The following is a 23768-nucleotide window of genomic DNA, read 5'->3' as shown; positions in this document are numbered from 1 at the left end:
GATGTTTTCTGAATAAAATTGGTAATAATATCTGTATTCGTATCAATTAGAACATGATGCTCTTAGGTAAAAACCATCTCCAAACTATTTTAATAATTCTGAATAACTGCTGCATATTACTTTATGCCTAGGCAAGCCTTAGGTAATTGCTTAAATAATAATAGAATTGTCCTTGTTTAATTGCCAGCATGCTAAAATTAGTAGGCGAGCCTGATTCAGACTTCTTTTCTGAGTCATACAATAAATCTAGTTCTGATATTATCACTTAGATACCATGCTTTAGAATTCTGAATTCAGACCTTGTCTGTGTATGAGTCATGTTGTTCATATGCACTGTATGTGGAGGTATATTTGAGCCTTCTGTTTGTCTTCCATGCTCCCTTTAAATGCAGTCCTATGTGTTCTTGTTTGTCGCCTAGAATTTTGCCTTTAAACTTGAGGGTCTGCCTAGAACCTCCCTCATAGGATAGAAGTCTTAAATTCCTCTGGGACTGATAGGAAGGGACGGGTAACAGCATGAAATAGGGGTTGGGACCAACCCTTGCTTTAATTACCTTCACGGGGCGGGAAAGGGTAGATATGGATATGATGACTGGTGTGTTAATACCACATGTAGCCCTTCTTTGAGGAGTGTCATACCGGGTATTGCATTGATTTGATCCATATTACAAACAAACCTAGGACACCCCTTTACATGGCTGAATACATATGGAGACACTTAAAGTTGGAACGATTTTTCATTTAGACACCTGAACTCAGGGATGTTTCTAATGAGCACGTACATTACATGAACTTTGTTCCAATTAGGTACTTCTCGCTGAGTTGGCATATAGAGTGAGTTTCACCCAATATAGGCGCGTGAAGAGCCCAAAAATAGATTTCTTCTTCTTCTTTATGTCCACCACCATTTCCACCATTGCCTCCTCCACTTTCACCATTTCCTTCTTTTTTATGAGTGTCACTACTCATATCCAATTGGAGACTCTCAGTTACCAGCTAGCTTAGGGATAGAACTCCAGGAGCCAACACCAAATTTGGTGATATAATTACACAATTTCTCATCTTCTTCTGGTGACCATAATCCTTTCCTTAGCTTCTTCTTCACACAACAAGAATGGCGCCCCATTTATTTAACTGTTGCAGCCTTAGAGTATTTCTGCACCTAGCTTTAAACAGTTACTACTTGTCTTATAGCTGAAAATTTCATCGCCACCAAATCCTCTGACATCTTCCTCTCTAACCCCCATCGCCGAACCCTTCTTCTTCACCCCATCCATCTCCAGCCGTCACTTTTCTCCAGGAGCAGCCCCCTATTGATTAAAACTAAAATGAGTCCGAGTTTTTCATTTCAAATCGAAACACCATTAATGGGGTCTTTAAAAAGCTTGAAGGTTTAAAATGGGTTCCTGGATTTGATGAAATTTGTGAAATTAATGTTGGGGTTGCCTTCGGGTTGTATTGGGGAATCTTTAGATCAAGTTATAACAAATTTGGAGGAGTTTCTCTTAAAAGTTTGGATTAAAATCTTGATTGGAACAAGAACACACATGAAGATAGTGAAGAACACCAAGAACACACATTAAATAGATTTAACATAGTTTTTCCTTTCTTTTTTAACTCAAAAAGATATATGTCCTCATTTTATTCGTCATTCGCCGCATCAGTAGCGAGTGTATTGCACACACTTTGTAATTTTCACTAAAAAAGAGTGTCTAATTGGAACAAAGTTCGTGTAATGTACGTGCTCATTAGGAACACTCCTAAGTTCAGGTGTCTAAATGAAAAATCGTGTCAACTTTAAGTGTCTCCGTATGTATTCATCCCCTTTACATTCATAAGCATGCTTTAGATTGTAATTCTTTTCAAAATTTCACTTTCACTAATTGTTTTCAAACACTAGTGTATTTAAACTTAAATCTCCTACTATTTGAGCCGTACTTGTTTATTTGCTAATGGCACGAATTCACAAAAACTGTCTGGCCGAGAACTACACTACTGGATCCTGAGGAGTGCCTAACACCTTCCCCTTAGGATAATTTCAAGCGCTTACCCTATCTTTGGTTACCAAACGTAGTTATAAATGAACCCTATAGGTGTCCTAACACACCTTAAAATCGTTAGGTGGTGACTCTTCAAAATTGCAAAACCCCTTTCTCTAAAGGAAAGTGTTGTCCCAACCAAATGTCATGAACCCAATTTCGCGGAAGGAAAAAGGGGGCGCGACAGCATGGCGACTCTGCTGGGGATATTTAGGCTTTTACCATTTCATACCATTTTTGTGAATTTGTACCCTTCCCTATGTGTAATTATTTGTTTAATTTCTTTAAGCATTTGCAAAACTGACATATCTTTCTTGTTTTCTTCCTTTATAACTGCTTTAAATTATGAAACTGCTGTATTTATCACTCTCAACATGCAAATAACTGACAACATGCTTTTAATTATTGCATAATCATGCTCAACATCATACTCCACTAGTGCCAAACAAATACTATAGCAATTCTTGATGAGTGGTTGCGCCCTTCCTATATCATTAGCCCCTAATTCAGAAAGGCTTATTTGCGGTAAAACTAGTCGATCAGCGGTGCAGTCGACAGTTCTGTGCCTTCCCCCATGAGTTGTTCGCTCAAGGGTACCAGTCTAAAACCCCATAGAAACCTTACTCTATTTTAAATTGTGTATGCATCATGGTCAAACCTAGCCGGGTTAGTTATGTTGTCCACATAATGATCCTTTAAGATAGCCTTGTCCAAAGTCCACTGGGTTTCTCTAAACCAAACGGACATCATCACGTTCTGTGCATTTATTTGGAGAACTAAATGCTTCATGCTAATTATTGGTATTAAATAGTCGAGTCTGGTGGGGGTAAGGGCCTAATATTGTTTGTCTTGTAGAAATATGAGGCACGAAGTCCCCAAATTTGGCATGGTCACCAACATCTACCCAAGATTGCTAAGTTGGTGGGAAGATTTACATTCTAGTGACAAAATCCTCGTCAGAAAATATCTGGGCAATCTACCATCCCTTATGGAGATCCAGCCTAACAACATGATAATAGAAGTTGCTACCTTGCTTTATGATTGTGAAATGGTCGTGTTCCATGATGCCTTTGCTAGACTAGATAGGAGGACTGGTCGGTCTAGTGTGGGAAACTCGGGGTTTGCTGATGCATGAGAACCGCACAGGCAAGGGTTTCCTTAAAATGATGGGTTTGAAGAAGAATGCAGAATTGGTATGCCTGAAGGAATCGTACATCCCTTTTGACTACATGTATGAAAGGTATGGTCATAGCAAATCATATCGCACCTACCATGATAAGTTTGCCATCACGTCCTTGGGACATATCCATCGTAGGGTTTTTGTCTTCATGTTTTGCTTCCTGGGTTTGATCGTGTTTCCAATGGAGAAAGGGAGAATCCATACTAGGCTGGTTATGGTAACCAAGACCCTAATGGAGGGGATTGGTAGGCAGACATTCAGCATTGTGCCCATGATCATCGCAGACATATACCGAGCCCTAGAGAAGTGTCAACGAGGAGCGAGACACTTTGAAGGATGCAATCTACTACTTCAGCTTCGGCTCATTGAACATCTCCAAAAGGGCGAATACCGACAAGAAATTTAGCGAAGGGTCTGGGATGATCACATCGCTTTCCACATCCAAAGCGAATGAATTGCATCCCCGACATGTTCGCTCAGCCTGAGAATGCCAAAGGATGGGTTGAACTCTTTGATAATCTAACTGAAGAACAGGTTCAATGGATGTTCAAGTGGTTTCCGACATAGGAGTTCATCGCCCGATCCAGAGATGCACCTTTCCTGATACTGATTGGTCTAAGAGGAACATATACTTGCGTCCCTCTTCAAGTTATAAGGCAAGCAGGTAGGAAGCAAGTCATACCCAGGGTTGACAAGATGAGCCATTTCCGAGATGACTTCCAAAATGATGATAGTCCCTACAAGTGCCAAGCCCAACACATGTGGCACTGCAAGATCGTAATGGGGAAAGACACCATCGATCCAGATAGATATCATGTCGGTTGTACTCATTTATATTCAGGTTGGTTGGAAGGCAATTGGGATGGTCTGGGCCAGTCAGGGTTCGTTCGAGGTCACAGAATTATTGATGAAAGGGCCGAGGAGCAAGTCAAGTACAACCAGCTGCGCAAAAGGATCCGTGAATACGAGAACGAACACCGAGAGATACAAGAGTCCAACCAGAAGCTGATTGAGGAATGGAAGGACATATCTATCAGTGCCAAAATAAGGCTAGGATACTTGGAGCGGGGTATAGTAGAACTAGAGGGAAACTTTCTCAAAAGGGTTGAAGACTGTCAAAAAGCTGAAGGGACCGAAGGTGGACACCTAGCTAGAGCATACATGTTGCTAGGACTTCATGAATTGGGGAAGCTGTTCGAAGGAGCCTGAGATGCCGAGTCTGGAGAAGGTTCTTCTGGGACTAAGTAGATAGGAGTTTACCTTTCGCTTTATGGATGTAATAAGGTCAATGGCCATTAGTGACTTTTATTTCTTGTTTATTTAGTGTCGTTTTAGGATTCATCTATTTTTATAAATAAAATAAGGCATTTAGCATTCTAAGTTCTCCAAATCAATTTGTCGCTAGGCCTACCTCGGGCACAAAGAGGTTTCCAAATTAGGACACGCTTTACATTCCCACACTATGTATTTAAATATTGCAATACTTTTTATAATCCTCACTAACTTGATTACCTTTTGTTTTATTTTTATTTTTATTCCCCCTCCCCAAAGGTTAGTTCGTGCACTCTGGCATCATCACCTTATTTCACAAGATCCAAGGGCCTTCCACCCACTCCTCTTAGTCCTATTAAAGGCAAGAACAAAGGCAAGATGGAAGATTTGAACAACATCAGGAAGGAGAACACCACTGAACGGGTAGAGGCCACTGATGGCCATGGTATTCGGGTTCCTAACAAGAATGTGTCACAACTTGAACAAAATTTGTTGAAATTCCAGGAAGAGCTCGATCATGTTCAAAATTTGTCAAACCTGCTCAATAGCTCAGATATCAACTTTCCCAACGCTCAAAACCCTACACCTCCTCAAAATATTCCAAAACAACAGAATCATCCTGCTTCTCACCATCACGCTGCTCCACCAAAGAACCAATGTAACACCTGCCATACCCCAAACAACACTCCACTACTCATCCCAGAACCTCAGAACTCCACAAACGACCATTTCCACACCCATACACCAAGCCACCATAACACTCATATCTACGTGGAAACCATGCCACACCCCACCCAACATATCTCATGCACACCTGAGTCTAATGAAAAGGATCTGCTCATTAGGAACTTGGCCGAGGAACTTAAGAAACTGACTAGCCGGATTTAGGGTGTTGAGGGAAGCAAAGGAATTGAGGGGCTGAACTATGAGTATCTTTGCATACAACCTGATGTCGAACTGCTTGAGGGTACAAACCTCCTAAGTTCAAATATTTGATGGTACCGGTGATCCAAGGGTCCATCTGAAGACATATTGTGACAAGCTGGTGGGAGTAGGGAAAGATGAAAGGATCCGCATGAAGTTGTTCATGAGGAGTTTGAAAGGAGATGTATTATCTTGGTACATCAGTCAAGATCCTAACAAGTGGTCAAGTTGGGTAGGCATGGCATCTGACTTTATGGACAAATTCAGGTTTAATACAGAGAATGCACCAGACATGTTCTATATCCAGAATTTGAAGAAGAAGCCCACTGAAACATTTCGCGAGTATGCTACTCGCTGGAGGTACAAAGCTGCTAAGGTCAGACCCACCTTAGAAGATGAGCAAATAAACAAGTTCTTTGTCCGGGCTCAGGACCCGCAGTACTATGAAAGGCTGATGATGATTGAGAACCACAAGTTCTTTGACATTATCAAATTAGGTGAAAGAATTGAAGAAGGTATCAAAATTGGTACGGTTACAAACTTCGAAGCCTTACAAGCTACAAATAAGGCTTTACAGCCTAGTGGTGTGTCCAAGAAAAGGGACGTAGGGGCCGTGATGGTTGCACAAAGGACCAAGTCTCCCCTTAAATACGAAGCTTACCCAACACATCCACTCACATACCAGCCAACCCTAAATTACCAAGCACCCTCACACTCATACCAAGCTCCGCCACCAACTTATTAGTCATCTCCACCTCCTACATATCAACCTACTTCACCCAGATACTCCCAACCCGCTCCTGTCTACCAAACTTATAATGCTCAACCATCCCACCATCAATCACCCCCTATGCACCAAAACTTCCCTAGACCTCGACCTAATTTTGATCGCAGACCTCCAAAACAATATACAACCATCGCTGAACCCATCGACCAGCTGTATGAGAGGCTCAAAGTTGTTGGTTATGTCACCTCCATCCCTGCTGCAACCCCTGATAATCCTTCTCAGTGGGTTAACCCAAACAAGTCCTGTGCATACCATTCCGGCATAAAAGCTCACACCATTGATGAATGTCGTCCTTGAAAGACAAGATACAGTCTTTGAATGATAACAAGATCATTATGGCAAAGGAACCTGCTTCAACGTCCGCAACAACCCTCTACCAGACCATAAGGGTGGAGGTATTCATATGGTTGAATTAGAAGATGACTGGGATCCCGAGAGATCAATCGGGTTGATCACAAAAGGTGATGACCCAAAAAAACCGAAAATTACTCTCAACCCAAGCATAGTCCAGATCCAACCGTCCGAGGACACTAAGGTAAATATGCTTGTACCTATTGAGTTTGAAGCAGCGCCACCCGCAAAGACTCTGGCACCAATTGTGGTTGAATTCATGTCTCCGACAAATGCACCAACACTATTTGGGGTTGCAGTCTTGCCACCCAAGAAACATGTTCCATTCGAAGTAAGGATAGCCGCGCCAATCCCAGTAGTGATGTCTACCATACCAGCATTCTATACAAATGTTGTACCCTGAGACTATACAGCCGAGGCGAGAAGGAAAGGCAAGGTCAAGATTGAATAAACTATTGCAGCACAGGGTATGACAAGAACTGGTAGAGTCTATACCCCTGAACATCTAGCTGAATCGAGCAAGCAGGCATTCAATCGGCCACTCCTCATTGAGACAGGTTTGGACGACCTTTGGAGGAAAACTCAGGCCAAGGAATATTCAGTCATCGACCAGTTAAACAAAACGCCAGCACAAATATCCATTCTCTCTTTGCTGCAAAATTCTGAAGCGCACAAGAATGCTCTGTTGAAGGTACTAAATGAAGCATACGTACCAAGTAACATCACTAGCGGGAAAATGGCTAATATGGTAGGACAAGTGCTGGAAAGCCACAAGATCACCTTTCATGAGGACGAGCTGCCACCTGAAGGGCTGGGGCACAACAAAGTGATCGCAGCCTACTCCACACTACTAAAAAGTAGGAAGAGAGGGTTGCAATAGCTTTTACCCGATTTGTGGGTCGGGATCGATTTCCACAGAGAGCTAGGAATGGAGTCTAGTATCTATTTAGGTTGGAATTGCGTATTTATTCCAAATATCACTTCTAATCATTTGTGGGTTTTCTTTATATTCTAATATTATCAAACTACAAATTATAATTGCTACTAGATTAACTACGAGTAAATTGCTACAAGTTGTATCTAATAGTTTAAAAGGCACTAGGGTAGTGGCATCCTACTAGGTGGGCAATTGACGGGTAATTGAACCTAAGGCACGATTGACATGATTGGGGAATATGCTATAACCGTTGCACAATTTTACCCACTCTCACACCTCTTGGTAGAGAGAATGATTTTTGCCCAATTGACTTTCTCAAGACCAATAGGGTAGGCAAATTTGCTCAAGCAACTGGGGTTCAAGTCGGGTATTACTCTCTCAAGGTTTAACCCTTTAATTGGGACTATCAATTCCCTTGAGTCCATCCCAATTCCTTGTTGGGTCAATTTCGGAGACTTAGGCTCTCTTTCTCAAGAAGAACCCAAGTCAACTTAGCACAAACTAGTGTTTGCAACCACTAATTCATAAATTACACCATGAAATTGACCCAAATAACAAACACACATACTATGATTGAGCCATAACCCTGGCTAATGGGTCTAGCTACTCATGCTTGGAGAGAAAAATATAGAAATAAATGAAGATAAAGGCATATTAATTAATTTCTAAGGTAAATACAAAGATTCAATGATACAAACTAAGTAAAAATGCCCAAAATGGCTAAGAAAAGTCTTCTCACGAGCGCAGCTAACGTCTAATAATATTTGATGCCCTAAAAATGGAAAAAGGTTCTATTTATACTAAGCTAAGAAAAACTAGACAAAATTGCCCCTGTGGGATTAGTGCGGACCGCACAAAATGGTGTGCGGCCACACTAGGCTCTTGAACTTGCAATCTTGACTCTCTGAACCTAGGCTCAGCGGACCGTACAAAATGGACTGCGGCTGCGGAGGCTTCTAGCGCGGTCCGCACAAACTCGGCCGTGGACCGCACAGGCTTGAACCTCTAAACTTGGCATCTCTATGAACCTTGTCTCTGCGGACCGCACAGAATGGGAGTGCGGCCGCAGAGGTCCACCGCAGACCGCATAAAGTGTAGTGCGGCCGCATTTCTTCGAAGCCTGAAATGCTGAGTCTCTGAACCTCTCTAGTGTGGACCGCACAAAGTGTAGTGCAGCCGCACTAGGACTGTTTTTCCTGAGTATGTCTTGTCTATGGTACTTGTGCAAGTTTTACTCCTTTTGAGCTGATCTTTGACATCTTGTCACTTTGTTGATCAAACCTGCAATCAAGCACAACTTATGAGCCTTTTGAGACTATTTTGTATGAATTTATAATCAAAGCGCAAGCAAGAAGGAGCATAAAATGCGTCAAAATCCCTAGTTATCAACTCCCCCAAACTTAAGCTTTTGCTTGTCATCAAGCAAACAAAATAAGACTCACCCCTTAAGGGAAAATCTAAGAAATTTTCAGTTGTCCTAAAGCTACCTCAACTAGCATCAATCGGGACTAACAATTGCCCTTAATACAAATGAATCATTAACAACATTTAACCTTTGAAAAACCATGGATCAAGTGCGACACAAGAACATCAAGAGTTGACTCAACACATCAAAGAACTCTCTCAATTACTTTGGTCATTATGGAACCCAAACTCACACATCCTCAATTCTTCCTAAGCAAACCTCACCTTTTTATTATTGGCACACAAACCAAGGTTAATGGAAATTCATTCATCTCTCTCAAGAAAAAGTCACAAGTCCGGCTCTAAGTACCATATGCTTGCCCCTTATGTGAGTATCCACTAATGTATGCTTCATTCAACTCAAGATCATATAGGGCTTTCATGGAGTCATTATGAAGACTTTTGGTTCAGGGTAGGAAATGTTTTGGTCTAAGTGGGTTCCATCTTCCCTTATGAACTCCTTTTGATTCATTTGGCAAACATTCTCTTGACTCTTTGAGTCATTTCACTTCTTTTCTAAAGGATTAGAGAGACACATTGTCACTCTTTCTTATGCTTTTCAAACCTTTTCTCCTTTTTCAAATTTTCCACACCTTTCATTCTTTGCTTTTCTTGAATCCCTCTTTATTCCTTTTCACATTGATCATTCTTTTAGTCTTTTGCTTTTCTTTCTTTTTCATTGCCTTTTCTTTTCTTCATTTTTTTGTGCCTTTTTACCACTTTGTTTCCATCCTCGTCTCTCCCCCCAAACTTATATTTTTTCCATGTGCTAAAGGAAAGATCGGGTGCCAAGAGAGGGTATCTTTTAGAACGGGTAAAGGCTTGTATCATGGTTCTTGAAAGATGAAAGTCTAAGGCTCAAAAGGGTTAACTAGGGATCATATCATTGGTAGGCTATGGATTTGTTCAAACTATCATTTGGATCAAGGAGAGCCTATAATCATGCCTCAAGTCAAAATTCACTTATGATTTCGCCTCAACAAACATTCAGGGCAAGTTCTAGACCAATGGTTCGGGACTTGGACTTGCAATTCAATTACTCACCACACAAGCTAAGGGATTGCTAACGACATAGAGTCGGGGGCCCACAGTGACCTTAGATACGATTTGAGCACACAATGGTTCCAAAAAACCACTTGATGATTATCGGTCGGCACAAGAGTCTCAAGGTCACGACTTTCACCATCCTAAACACAATAGTTTGTCTTTGACCATGGGATCAAAGGCAAATGTGCTAGGCCCAAGTGAAGCTTTGCTTGAGGTACCCTTAACTACAAACTACTAAAACAAAAAGAAAAATGGACTCAAACCCTTAAGAAGGTTGTCACGCCATCCACATTGGGAAGAGCCACCTGGTTCACATAACACTCCACCTTTGGAAAGAACCGTGGCATTAAGAAAACCAAAGGCTTTTTGAAAACGTCCAAAACAAAACAAAAAGCTACGAACATAAATAAGCTAAAACGAAAAAAATTGCAAAAAATAGAATGAATATACAATAGGGGTTTTGAATATACAACAGGGGATGAATATATACAATGCGATGTAACTTTATATGCAGACCCAAAGAAAGATAAAAAGTGCGATAAAAGTAACTAAATATCAAATTATATACAGACCAAATATGAAAAATCAAGAAAGCATAAAAAAATATCAATATATACAGTCATCCAAAAGAATGTAGGGCTCACCCCCTCAAATGAAAGCTGGCATTGTCCCCAATGCCAACTAGTCTAACTAAGCACCAAAAATATAGAGAAAAAGTATATAGAAGACTCCCTAAGTCGTGTCTGTCTGCATAGGATCATGGGTGGTCCCTGGGTCCTTTGTGTGCTCGGGAACCTCAGACTGGTTCCCGGTGGTCTGCTCTGCTGCTACTGGGATCGGTGACTGGACCTCAACAGGCTATGGAACTTGTACATACGGTGGCTGACTGGAGGAAGTCTCTAGTGGGTCCGCCAACTAGATGATGGCATCATCTGCTCTAGGAATCCTCCTCCTCTTCGGAGGCCTCTAGGTCTACTCCGGCTGTGGATGAGCTGGTGGGACTGGATCATTAAGCAATAGGTCCAAAGGCAACTGGTCTACCTTTAGTCTATCAATATCTGCCTGTAGCTCCTTTACGGACTCCTTGGAGGCCCTTGTCTTCTTAAGCTTCTTGTGCTCCCGAGCAAGCTCCTTGAGATCCTTGCTGTGTGAATCAACTACCTTGGCCAATGCATCCTGAGTGGTGAGGATTTTCTTCTGGTTCTCAAGTATCTCCTTCAAAGTGTCCTCTATCGACTATGGGATCTGTGCTGGCTGAGGTGCCGACTAAGCCTCTACAGTAGTAGTCAATGTGGACAACTTGGATAAAGCAGTCTGCATCCAATTGTTTATACTCAGCAAGGCCTGGCTCAGCCGGTGGGCAGTAATGGGATGGGCCCGGGTAGATGGGATCTTCAGGTTTGCTGATGTGGAAGGGCCAGGAGGAATGACTGAAGATGTGGAAGGTCCAGGGGTAAGTCAGCAGAAGTGGAGGTAGGCTCTGCAGGGACCTCTATCACAACTGGCTCTTCAGACTGGCCAGTTGGGGCAGAAGCAGGGGCTTTGTAGTTGTTGTCCTTGGGGTTGTCATTCCCCTTCAAGCTATACTAGGAAAATGGGGTTGTCGCCTTGACCTTGATGTCATATGGGCTCGGCTCCAGCTCTAGATCTGTGAAGTACTCAATGAGGAAGCTGGGGAAAGGGTAGTTCCGGTCATGCCCAATAGTGATAACTCTGAACATCACATTCCCCACTTTAATGGGGTACCCCACCATAATTGAAGTAACCAAAACAGCCCGGTGGAGAGGAAGGGTCCGGTCATGAGTGGTCGGGTCCAACCAGCTGCAAACAAAGGTCTCCTAGCCCCTCGCCCCAAAGTTTAGGGTCCTCCGCAATATTTTGACCCCAGCTATCAACCAATCAGGAATGGTACCTGGGATTGCCAGGTACTGAGCTAACCATGGACGGATCTCCTCGCCCATCTCTATCTTCACCATAAATAGAGTCTCATCCTCCTTATCAAAGCCCAAGTATTCATTAATTGACTTCCCATCAAACAAACTTTTCGAATTACGAACTTTGGTCACTTTGGAGCCCTTTTTGATGTGGGCTACATTACAATAAAACTCTTTGAACAAATGCTCGTTGGCGTCCAGACAGTCATCTAAGAAGTTCTCCCAACCCAATCTAGTTTTGAACTGTCTCTACACGTTGGGGTTGTAGGGTAGTAGATCCTTGTCAATGAAACTCCGCTCCGGTATCAACTTCCTCACCAGCCACCACTCCCAAAATTTATGGTACGCCACCTCGCTCACGAACCTATCCTCCCAGACATCAGGTTTTCTTGTTCTAGAAATACCTCCCACTTGAGGCTCACCACCTCTATCTGCCTCCTCATCTCCCTATACCTCCTCCTCACCTCCGCCTGCACCCTCCTCGGATAATGAAGTTGTGGGTGGGGTGGAGTATTCACCATTGCTGGTTGCTGAGCCCTCATACGACTTAGTAGAAACATGCCCTAGTGCTTGGGCAGTGGGTAATGGTGGAGGAGTATCATCTGTTAGTCTAAATCTGCCCGGCCAATCTTCCATATACTCTGGCACAGAATCTAAAGAGATGTCCTGGGAGGGCACATATTCACTCCCCGACTGACCACAGGTTCGATCAGCTGCTTTTAATGCTTTCCTCATCTTTTTTATGTTTTGTCTCACTTAGGGAGTGAATCGAATCATCTTTTTGCCCTTGCCCCCTCCCCCCCCCCCCGGGAGGATTCACCTCTCCCGGGTTGTTTTGATCCCTTGCCTCTTTGTTTTACCATTATCTACAAACATCATTCAATGTATTTGTTAGTATCAATCAAGGAAGTTCAAGTTATTGCAGCAAAACAAATTGCAGAACAGAATCAAAGTGTTGCAGACAGTCCTCAGAAGATGCCCAGTGCGGACCGCACAAAATGGAGTGCGGTCGCACAGGGACCAGTAAGGTCCGCACAAAATGGTAGTGTGGTCCACACAGGGGTGGGGTTCAGAATACCCACCCTCTGAATCTTGACAGTACGACCCGCACAAAATGGTACTGCGACCGCACTGGGCCAGTGCGGACCACATAAAATGTAGTGCGGCCGCACTTCCCAAGGGTTATCTTTCAGAAGTTCATCAGTGTGGTCCGCACAAAGTGGTACTGCGGACCATACTGGGGCACCACGGACCTGACAAAAATGACCGTGATCCGCACAAGGTGCCCAGAAGTGGCACTAGGTTAGGGCTTGAGATTTTGCTTTTAAGGCCAAGTTTCCACCTAATTAAAGGCCCTAATCGATTACCTAGTCCATTAAACTACTAAGTCCACAAGAATCAACATTTAAACTAATCTAACCTAGAAATCGAACTAATTATAGGAGGAAGAAGAACAGAAGTTAAGAAAAATGGAAATTAAACAAAATTACAAAATTAAACAAAGAAGAAATGAGTGTAATGTTACCAGATTTTGAGATGAACTGAATTTAAACAGTGCCAATCAAGCAATTATGATCAAAGAAGAAGAGGAACGGTATTTAAAGTCTCTAAGGTTCAATTTTGTGAAAAGGGTAAAAGGAGGCCCTCAGGGTCTATTTATAGAAAAACCCCTGGGTCCCATTCTCACCTACCAGTGCGGACCGCACAAAATGGACCGCGGTCCGCACTGAGATGTTATGATCAAACTTGGCCAATTATCCCACTGCGGTCCGCATAAAGTAGACCGCGGCTGCAGTGGTCCACTACAGACCGCACAAAGTGTAGTGCGGCCACAGTGACCAACTTCAGAGAGGTATCACTTTGGCCTTCACCAGTGCGGACCGCACAAAGTGTAGTGCGGCCGCACTGGCAACTTCAGAGACTGAACAATTTCTTCATTGTGTCTTGCACTGCATCAAAACAATCCCTGCAACATCTCATAACCAGTTAGCCCAAAAATCAATCCTATACTACAAAGAAAATCAAAGAAAACAACAAGAAGAAAAACACATGGGTTGCCTCCCAAGAAGCACCTGATTTAACGTCGCGGCACGACGTATGTTACCACCACATCATTTGGGATGAAGAAGAGCCACCACGTGGCTATCATCAAACTTTCCAAGATAATGCTTGACCCGGTGCCCATTAATTCTAAAGACTTCAACAATTTTTGTTTTTCAAATCAAGAGCACCAAAAGGGGTCACAAACATAACTTCAAATGCTCCACTCCATTTGGATTTGAGCTTTCCCGGAAATAGATGTAACCGAGAGTTGAATAAGAGAACCAAATCACCAACTTTGAACTCCTTTCCACGAGTATATTTATCATGAAGGTACTTCATATTGTCCTTATACAAGGACAAACTGGAGTAGGCATGGAATCTAAATTCATCAAGTTCATTGAGTTGTTCAACACAAAGATTAGCTGCAACATCCCATTCCAAATTCAACTTCCTCAAAGCCCACATAGCCTTGTGCTCTAAATCAACCGGAAGATGGCAAGCTTTCCCAAACACCAACCGATACAAAGACATACCAATCGGAGTCTTGTAAGCCGTCCGATAAGCCCATAGAGCGTCATCCAACTTCTTCGACCAATCGGTCCTATTAGCATTGACCGTCTTTGACAATGTACTTTTTATTTCCCTATTAGAGACTTCCACTTGACCACTTGCATGGGGATGATAGGGGGTAGAAACCTTGTGATTGACACCGTACTTGGAAAGCAACGTGTCAAAAGCTTTATTGCAAAAGTGAGACCCCCCATCACTAATAATCACGCGAGAAGTGCCAAACCTTGTGAAAATGCTCTTTTTAAGAAATGCAACAACACTCCGGGCTTCATTGTTGGGCAGAGCTACGGCTTCAACCCACTTTGAGACATAATCGACCGCCACAAGAATGTAAGTATTCCTACAAGAGATAACAAATGGACCCATGAAATCGATGCCCCAAACATCAAAGGTATCCACTTCAAGAATGGTATTGAGAGGCATCTCATACCTTTTTGAAATTCCACCCGCTCTTTGGCATTCATCACACCTCTTTACAAAATCACCCGCATCTTTGAACAGGGTTGGCCAATAGAACCCGCAATTGAGAACTTTCGATGCAGTCCTCACCCCACCGTGATGGCCACCATAGGGTGAGTAATGAGAAGCCTCTAAGATACTCAATTATTCTTCCTCCGGGACACATCGACGAATCACACCATCCGTGTAAATCTTGAACAAATACAGCTCATCCCAATAAAAGGCCAAACTATCCCGCTTGAGCTTCTTCCTTTGGTTAGAAGAGAGCTCATACAGGATTATTCCGGTCACAAGGTAATTGGCAACATCGGCAAATCATGGCATATCATTCATTGACACCGCAAGGAGTTGCTCATCAGGAAATGAATCGTTGATCTCTAGGCCATCACAAGGCCTCCCCTCCTCCTCCAAACAGGACAAGTGGTCCGCCACTTGGTTCTCACTACCTTTCCGGTCCACAATTTCTAGATCAAACTCTTGAAGTAGTAATACCCATCTCATCAATCTTGCCTTGGAGTCTTTCTTTGTCATCGAATACCTAAGGGCGGCATGATCGGTGTGCACTATGACTTTGGCCCCCATAATATACGGCCGAAACTTTTCCATTGCAAACACTATGGCCAACAACTCTTTTTCAGTTATTGTATAGTTCCTTTGAGCCTCATTCATGGTCTTGCTTGTGTAGTACACCGGATGAAACATCTTGTTAACCCTTTGACCCAAAACAGCCCCAACCTTAACGTCACTTGCGTCACACATGATCTTGAAAGGTAAGCTCCAATTTGGTGCGGTAATGATCGGGGTAGTGGTAAACTTAAGCTTGAGAAGCCCGAATGCTTGCATACATCCCTCATCGAACACAAACTTTACATCCTTTTCTTGCAACTTGCACAAGGGGTTTACCACTTTTGAAAAATCTTTTATAAACCTCCGGTAAAAACCTGCATGCCCAAGAAAACTCCTCACCCCCTTTGACAGAAGTAGGGGGAGGAAGCCTTGAAATCACCTCTATCTTGGCTTTGTCAACTTCAATCCCTCGCTTTGAAATTTTTTGACCCAACACTATACCCTCTTCAACCATGAAATGGAATTTTTCCCAATTGAGTACGAGGTTTGTGTCTTCACATCGGGCCAATACTCTATCCAAATTTCTCAAACATACTTCAAAGGAATCACCAACCACACTGAAATCATCCATGAATACCTCCAATATATCTTCCACCATGTCGGTGAAAATAGCCACCATGCATCTTTGGAATGTCGCCAGAGTATTACACAATTCGAACGGCATCCAAGAGAAAGCGAAGGTTCTATACGGACAAGTAAAGGTGGTCTTCTCTTAGTCCTTTGGGGTAATTAAGATTTGATTATACCCCGAGCACCCATCCAAAAAACAATAAAAAGCATGCCCACGAGACGATCAAGCATTTGGTCAAGGAATGGCAATGGGAAATGGTCCTTTGGGTCACCTTGTTTAGCTTCCGGTAGTCCATGCAAACCCTCCAACCTGTGACTGTCCGAGTAGGAATAAGTTCATTGTTGTCATTGGTCACCACAGTCATACCACCCTTCTTCGGTACACATTGCACCGGAGAAGTCCATGAGCTATCAGAAATGGGGTACACAACCCTGGCATCCAACCATTTGATCACTTCTTTCTTCACTACTTCTTGCATAGCCTCGTTCAATCTCCTTTGATGCTCCAAGTAAGGCTTTGCATTATCCTCCAAGATAATTTTGTGCATACAAAATGTGGGGCTTATTCCCCGAATGTCAGCTAGAGTCCATCCAATTGCCCTTTTCCGCTTTTGAAGCACGGCCAAAGTGGCCTCAACCTACATGTTAGTTAGGCAAGAAGAAAGAATAACTGGTAAAGTATAATTTGAGCCTAAGAATTCATACCTGAGGTGTGGAGGAAGTGGTTTCAACTCCAACATTGGTGGCTCCTCAATTGTTGGTTTTGTTGGTGGAGTTTTCTGGTTTACAAGATTCAAAGACAATTTTCTAGGCTCATAAGAATAAGAGCCCATTCCATGTAAAGCATTCACGCACTCCACTCGGCTTGCATCCTCATTGACATAAAGATTTAACAATACAGCTTCCAATGGGTCCTCCACATTGATCATTGCACTAGTGTCATCAATTATCAATGTTGTGGCGAGGTCAACAAAAGAGCACACCTCGGTACTGTTGGGCTGCTTCATAGATTTGCACACATGAAAGATGACTTTTTCATCTCCCACTCAGAAAGTGAGCTCACCCACTTCAATATCAACCAATGCCTTCCCCATTGCAAGGAAAGGCCTTCCCAAGATGATAGGAACCTCATAGTCCACCTCACAATCCAGAATCACAAAGTTGGCCGGTAATATGAATTTGTCCACTTGGACAAGCACGTCATAAATAATGTCCAAAGGTCGCTTTATCGATCAATCTGCCATTTGAAGTCTCATTGAGGTTGGCCTAGGTTGCCCGATACCCAAAGTTTTGAAAACCGAGTAGGGAATCAAATTGATACTAGCTCCCAAGTCACATAGAGCCTTGGCAAAATCCGCACTCCCAATGGTGCAAGGAATGGTGAAAGCACCAGGATCTTCAAGCTTCGGGGCCATTGAATGCACTATAGTACTAACTTGACGAGTCATCTTAATAGTTTCACAATCCATAGAATGCTTCTTTGTAACCAAGTCTTTCATGAATTTTTCATAACCCGGCATTTGTTCAAGTGCCTCCACCAAAGGCACATTTATAGATAAGCTTTTCACCATGTCAATGAACTTTTTAAACTGATTATCATTCTTCTGCTTCACAAGCCTTTGAGGATAAGTTGGAGGTGGCCTTGGCAAAGGAACCTTGGCTTTTGGCACAACCGGCTCCGGCATGTCAATTATGTGTTCCCTAGACGGGTTCACATCATTTTGAGTTTCCACCTCAACTTCTTGAATATCAATCCTCACTTCATTATTCACATTTTCATCAACCACATCTTCAACTACCAAAGGGACTTCGTCATCTTGCAACTCAACATCATCATCCACGACTTGCTTTTGCTTAGAGGCATTCACATCACCGCCTCTCCCACTTCTTGTTGTGACCGCCATAACATGATTGTTCCCCCCATTGGGTTTACTATCGTATCACTTGGTAGAGCACCCTTCGAGCGAGTATTTAATGACTGAGAGATTTGGCCTACTTGCACCTCCAAGTTTCGGATAGAGGTGTTGTAAGAAGCTAACTGTGCATCAGAATCTGCATTCCTCTTCATCATCTGCTCGAACATCATTTTAATTCTACCCATATCATTACCCGAAGAACTAGGACCTTGAGATGGAAATGGTGGTGGATTGTTCGGTTGTTGGTACATTGGGGGCCTTTGAAAGCCTTGCCCCTGGTTTCCTTGGTTTCCATTGTTCCATCCTCCTTGATTATTATTGCCACCCCAATTATTGTTATTACCATTCCAATTCCCTTGGTTGTCTTGATTGTTGTTCTGATTGCCCCAGTTGTTGTTTTGGTTGTTGTTCTCGCAATTGCCATTGTTTTGTTGTTGACTGTCCCAATTGCCTTAAGGTCTCCACTGTTGTTGGTTGGAAGAGTTCCCCCGTTGGCCTTGATAGTTGTTTACATATTGAACCTCTTCACTTTGGTCATCATAACCATCATTTTGAAAACCATCACATGCATCATCAAATTGCTCAGAATTCCCTTGGTTTTGTTGCCTTCTTTGTCTTCTCTTGTTGACAAGCATATTAACACCCTCCATGGCATTCACTTGGCGAGGATTTTGGACTTGTTGTAACTGTACCTTAGCCAATTGATTCATAGTAGTTGTCAACTCCGCTATAGCTTGCCCATGGTCATGTAATTCCTTGTGCAAATGAATAATCGTACGGTTGCCTTGAGGTACATTGGCTCTACTTTGCCATGCAGAAGAAGTGTCGGCCATCTCATCAAGTACATCACATGCCTCATCATATGACAGCTTCATAAAGTTTCCCCCGGCAAGTTGGTTCACTATGCATTGATTTGTTGTATTGATGCTCCGGTAGAAAGTTTGTTGGATCATAGTGTCGGTCATATCATTATTGGGGAATTCCTTCACTGTCATTCTATACCGCTCCCAAATCTCATGCAAAGGTTCCGTGGGCTCTTGCTTGAAAGCCAATATCTCATCTCGAAGTGCCTTCATATGCCCGGGTGAAAAGAATTTAGAAATTAATTTATCCGCCAACTCATCCCAAGTTGTGATGGAATGGTTGGGGAGTCTCTCAAGCCAATCTAATGCCTTCTCCCGAAGTGAGAATGGAAAAAATCTCAACCTGAGAACATCCTCGGACACATTCGTCTGTTTGCTCCCCTAGCATGTATCCACGAACCCCTTGAGATGTTTGTAGGAATTTTGATCCGCAGGGCCCGTGAAGTACCCACGCTGCTCAAGTAAGGTCAACATCACATTGGTTATCTGAAAGTTGCCCACCCGGATTATGGGTGGGACAATAGCACTTGCATAACCCTGGTTCGGAAGTACTCTGGGATCCACTCTTTGAGGTGGCGGAGGAGGGTCTGGAATATTGTCATTTGGATTAGCATTGGCATTGCGGCCTCTACGTTGTCCTTGAGGTACAAGAGGCACCTCATCTTGTTCAACATTATCTACCTCCTCCACCGTAATCACGCTTCCAAGAGGGTCATTAGCGTTATTCAAAGCCATATTGGTACCTGAGTAGTGACACAAACAAGTAAGTAACAAAGAAGGAAAGAAGAAAAATACACAAACTACATAAATAGATAGCCAAAACTCTTAGCTCCCTGGCAACGGCGCCAAAAGTGATCGCAGCTTACTCCACACTACTAAAAAGTAGGAAGAGAGGGTCGCAATAGCTTTTACCCAATTTGTGGGTCAGGATCGATTTCCATAGAGAGCTAAGAATAGAGTCGAGTATCTATTTAGGTTGGAATTGCATATTTGTTCCAAATATCACTTCTAATCATTTTTGGGTTTTCTTTATATTCTACTATTATCAAACTACAAATTATAATTGCTACTAGATTAACTACAAGTAAATTGCTACAAATTGTATCTAATAATTTAAAAGGCACTAGGGTAGTGGCATCCTGTTAGGTGGCCAATTGACGGGTAATTGAACCTAAGGCACGATTGACATGATTGGGGAATATGTTATAACTGTTGCACAATTTTACCCACTCTCGCACCTCTTGGTAGAGAGAGTGATTTTTCCCAATTGACTTTCTCAAAACCAATAGGATAGGCAAATTTGCTCGAGCAACTGGGGTTCAAGTCGGGTATTACTCTCTCGAGGTTTAACCCTTTAATTGGGTTAAAGGGTTAAAGGGTAGGCAAATGACTTTCTCTTGAGTCCATCCCAATTCCTTGTTAGGTCAATTTCGGAGACTTAGGCTCTCTTTCTCAAAAAGAACCCAAGTCAACTTAGCACAAACTAGTGTTTGCAACCACTAATTCATAGATTAAACCATGAAATTGACCCAAATAACAAACACTCATAGTCAATCTAACCTTAAATCACCACACCCATCAATTACCCACACTAGGGTTGAGCTACAACTCTAGATAATGGGTCTAGATACTCATGCTTGGAAAGAAAAACAGAGAAATAGATAAAAATAAAGACATATTAATTAATTGTTAAGGTAAATACAAAGATTCAATGATAAAAACTAAGTAAAAATGCCCAAAAATGGCTAAGAAAACTCTTCTCATGAGCGTAACTAACGTCTGATAATATCTGATGCCCTAAAAATGGAAAAAAGTTCTATTTATACTAAGCTGGAAAAACTGGACAAAATTGCCCCTGCGGGGTTAGTGCGGACTGCACAAAATGGTGTGCAGCCGCACTAGGCTCTTGAACTTGCAATCTTGACTCTCTGAACCCATGCTCCGCGGACCGCACAAAATGGACTGCAGCCGCGGAGGCTTCTAGCGCGGTCTGCACAAACTCGACCGCGGACCGCACAGGCTTGAACCTCTGAACTTGGTATCTCTCTGAACCTTGTCTCTGCGGACCGCACAGAATGGGAGTGCGGCCGTAGAGGTTCACCGCGGACCGCACAAAGTGTAGTGCGGCCACATTGCTTCGAAGCCTGAAATGCTGAGTCTCTGAACCTCTATAGTGCGGACCGTACAAAGTGTAATGCGGCCGCACTAGGCCTGTTTTTCCTGAGTTTGTCTTGTCTTTGGTACTTATGCAAGTTTCACTCCTTTTGAGTTGATCTTTGACATCTTGTCACTTTGTTGATCAAACCTGCAATCAAGCACAACTTATGAGCCTTTTGGAACTATTTTGTATGAATTTATAATCAAAGCGCAAGCAAGAAGGAGCATAAAATGCGTCAAAATCCCTAGTTATCACAATGCACTGCACATCACCGTGCAATGCGAAGATTATTTCATCACCAGAATCCTGATCGATGGAGGTTCCAGTCTTAATATTTGCCCACTGGTAACACTCAAGAAGTTGGGTAAAGGTCTACGTAAGATAAAGTATGGAGCAATCAATGTGAAAGCCTTCGATGGTTCTCGAAGGTCCACCATTGGTGAGATTAGTCTATGCCTGCAGATGGGACCAAAATGGTTCGAGGTCGATTTCCAGGTAATAGATGTACCAGCATCTTACAACTTGCTATTGGGGCGGCCATGAATTCATGCTGCTACGGCCATAGCGTCAATGCTGCATCAAGCAGTAAAGTTCGAATGGAATCACCATGAAGTGATCATTCACGGCGATGGTAGCAACCCTATATACAGTCGTCATACCATTCCCACGATCAAGGGAAGAAGGAAGTTGGGTGGAGAAACTTACCACCACATTGAGCGGGTAAATGCTATCGACAAAGACAAATGGTGGGATAGCAAAATCGAGAGTATACTAAGTTGGAGCGGGTACGAACCTGGCAAAAGGCTCGGCAAGAACCTCCAAGGAATCTCTAAACCCATAAAACTCAAGAAACATGGCATTACCTTCAGCTTGGGATATGAATACACCTGGGAGGAATTTAATAACTGGTCGCCACCATGGCACAGTCTGTATTATCCACTAGAGCAGCAAATACTGCATCTGGAGCATACCTTCCAACATGCCGACATTATTTCTGGGTCAGATGAAGAAGAAGCACTTGCGGCAGTGAAGAACTTGTTTCTAGAGGATAGTGATATGGATTGTTGCGTCATTATCGAAGAGGAGGGAGAGGAAGGCCCTTCCATACAGGCTGTGAGCAGAGGGGCACATCTCAATAATTGGACCATCAGGACAACCAAAGCCTGACGAGCCTCGGGGTAGCAAGGCTAAAACAAGCATTATTCACTGTTTTATTTACTAAATAATTCTTTTCGTATTTTTCAATTCTCGCAAAAAGATCCTCGGTGTTCAAACAGTTATTCAATTTATCAAAAGCATTTTTGATTTTTCTTATGAATTAATATTTATTGCTATCATTTCTCTCCTTGATTTACCGATACAGCATTACTATTACTTGTCTTGATGAACCAATGACTGTGACATGCAATGAGACAACGCAACAAACAGACATTGATTCAAAGGAAGATGACATACCTGACGAGATTGTCAAAGAAGTTGAGAACTTTGAAAACAGATCTAAGTCCAACCTGGACGAGACCGAAATTGTCAACTTGGGAGATGCAGAAAATGTCAAGGAAATGCGAATCAGCATTCACCTATCGCTATCAGAGAAAAAAGAATACATAGAGTTTCAAAAGGAGTATGAGGACATATTCGCCTGGTCATATGATGACATGACTGGTCTGAGTACGTCTATTATGGCTCACAAACTGCCAACTGATCCAATGTGTCCACCGGTAAAGCAAAAGCTCAGAAAGTTCAAGCTTGATATGGGTTTGAAAATCAAGGAAGAAGTCACCAAGCAGATCAACGCTAAGGTTCTCAGGGTAGTAGAATACCCAAAATGGTTAGCCAACATTGTTCCAGTGCCAAAGAAGGATGGGAAGGTTAGAGTCTGTGTCGACTACCGGGATCTCAACTGGGTCAGTCCGAAAGATGACTTCCCTTTGCCAAATATACACATCCTAATTGACAATTGCGCCAAGTATGAACTACAGTCATTCGTAGATTGCTTCACTGGTTATCATCAGATCTGGATGGATGAGGAAGATGTTGAGAAAACGGCTTTCATTACACTATATGGAGTGTACTGTTACAAGATGATGCCATTCGGCCTGAAGAATGTAGGAGCCACCTACATGAGGGCCATGACTACCATCTTCCATGATATGATACACAAGGAGATAGAGGTATATGTGGATGATGTTATTCTCAAATCCAAGAAGGTCACTAACCACATAGAAGATCTAAGGAAGTTCTTCAATAGGCTGCGAAGATACAACTTGAAACTAAACCCTGCAAAATGCGCATTTGGGGTTCCTACTGGGAAATTGCTTGGGTTTATTGTGAGCCGCCGAGGAATAGAACTGGATCCATCAAAAGTCAAAGCCATTCAGGAACTACCACCACCAAAGAACAAGAAGGATGTGATGAGGTTCTTGGGAAGGCTTAACTACATCAGCCGGTTCATAACACAGTCTACAGTTATCTATGAGCTGATCTTCAAGATATTAAAAAAGGACGCTGCCACCAAATGGACTGATGATTGCCAAAAGGCTTTCGACAAAATCAAGGAGTACCTATTAACACCACCAGTCTTAGTCCCGCCCAACCCAAGTAGACCCTTATTACTCTACCTTGCAGTG

This window comes from Nicotiana sylvestris, unplaced genomic scaffold (assembly GCF_000393655.2).
Source record: "Nicotiana sylvestris unplaced genomic scaffold, ASM39365v2 Un00002, whole genome shotgun sequence".
NCBI classification, from domain to species: Eukaryota; Viridiplantae; Streptophyta; class Magnoliopsida; order Solanales; family Solanaceae; genus Nicotiana; species Nicotiana sylvestris.
The sequence above is the reverse complement of the archived record's forward strand: the minus strand, read 5'-3'. Positions refer to the sequence as shown.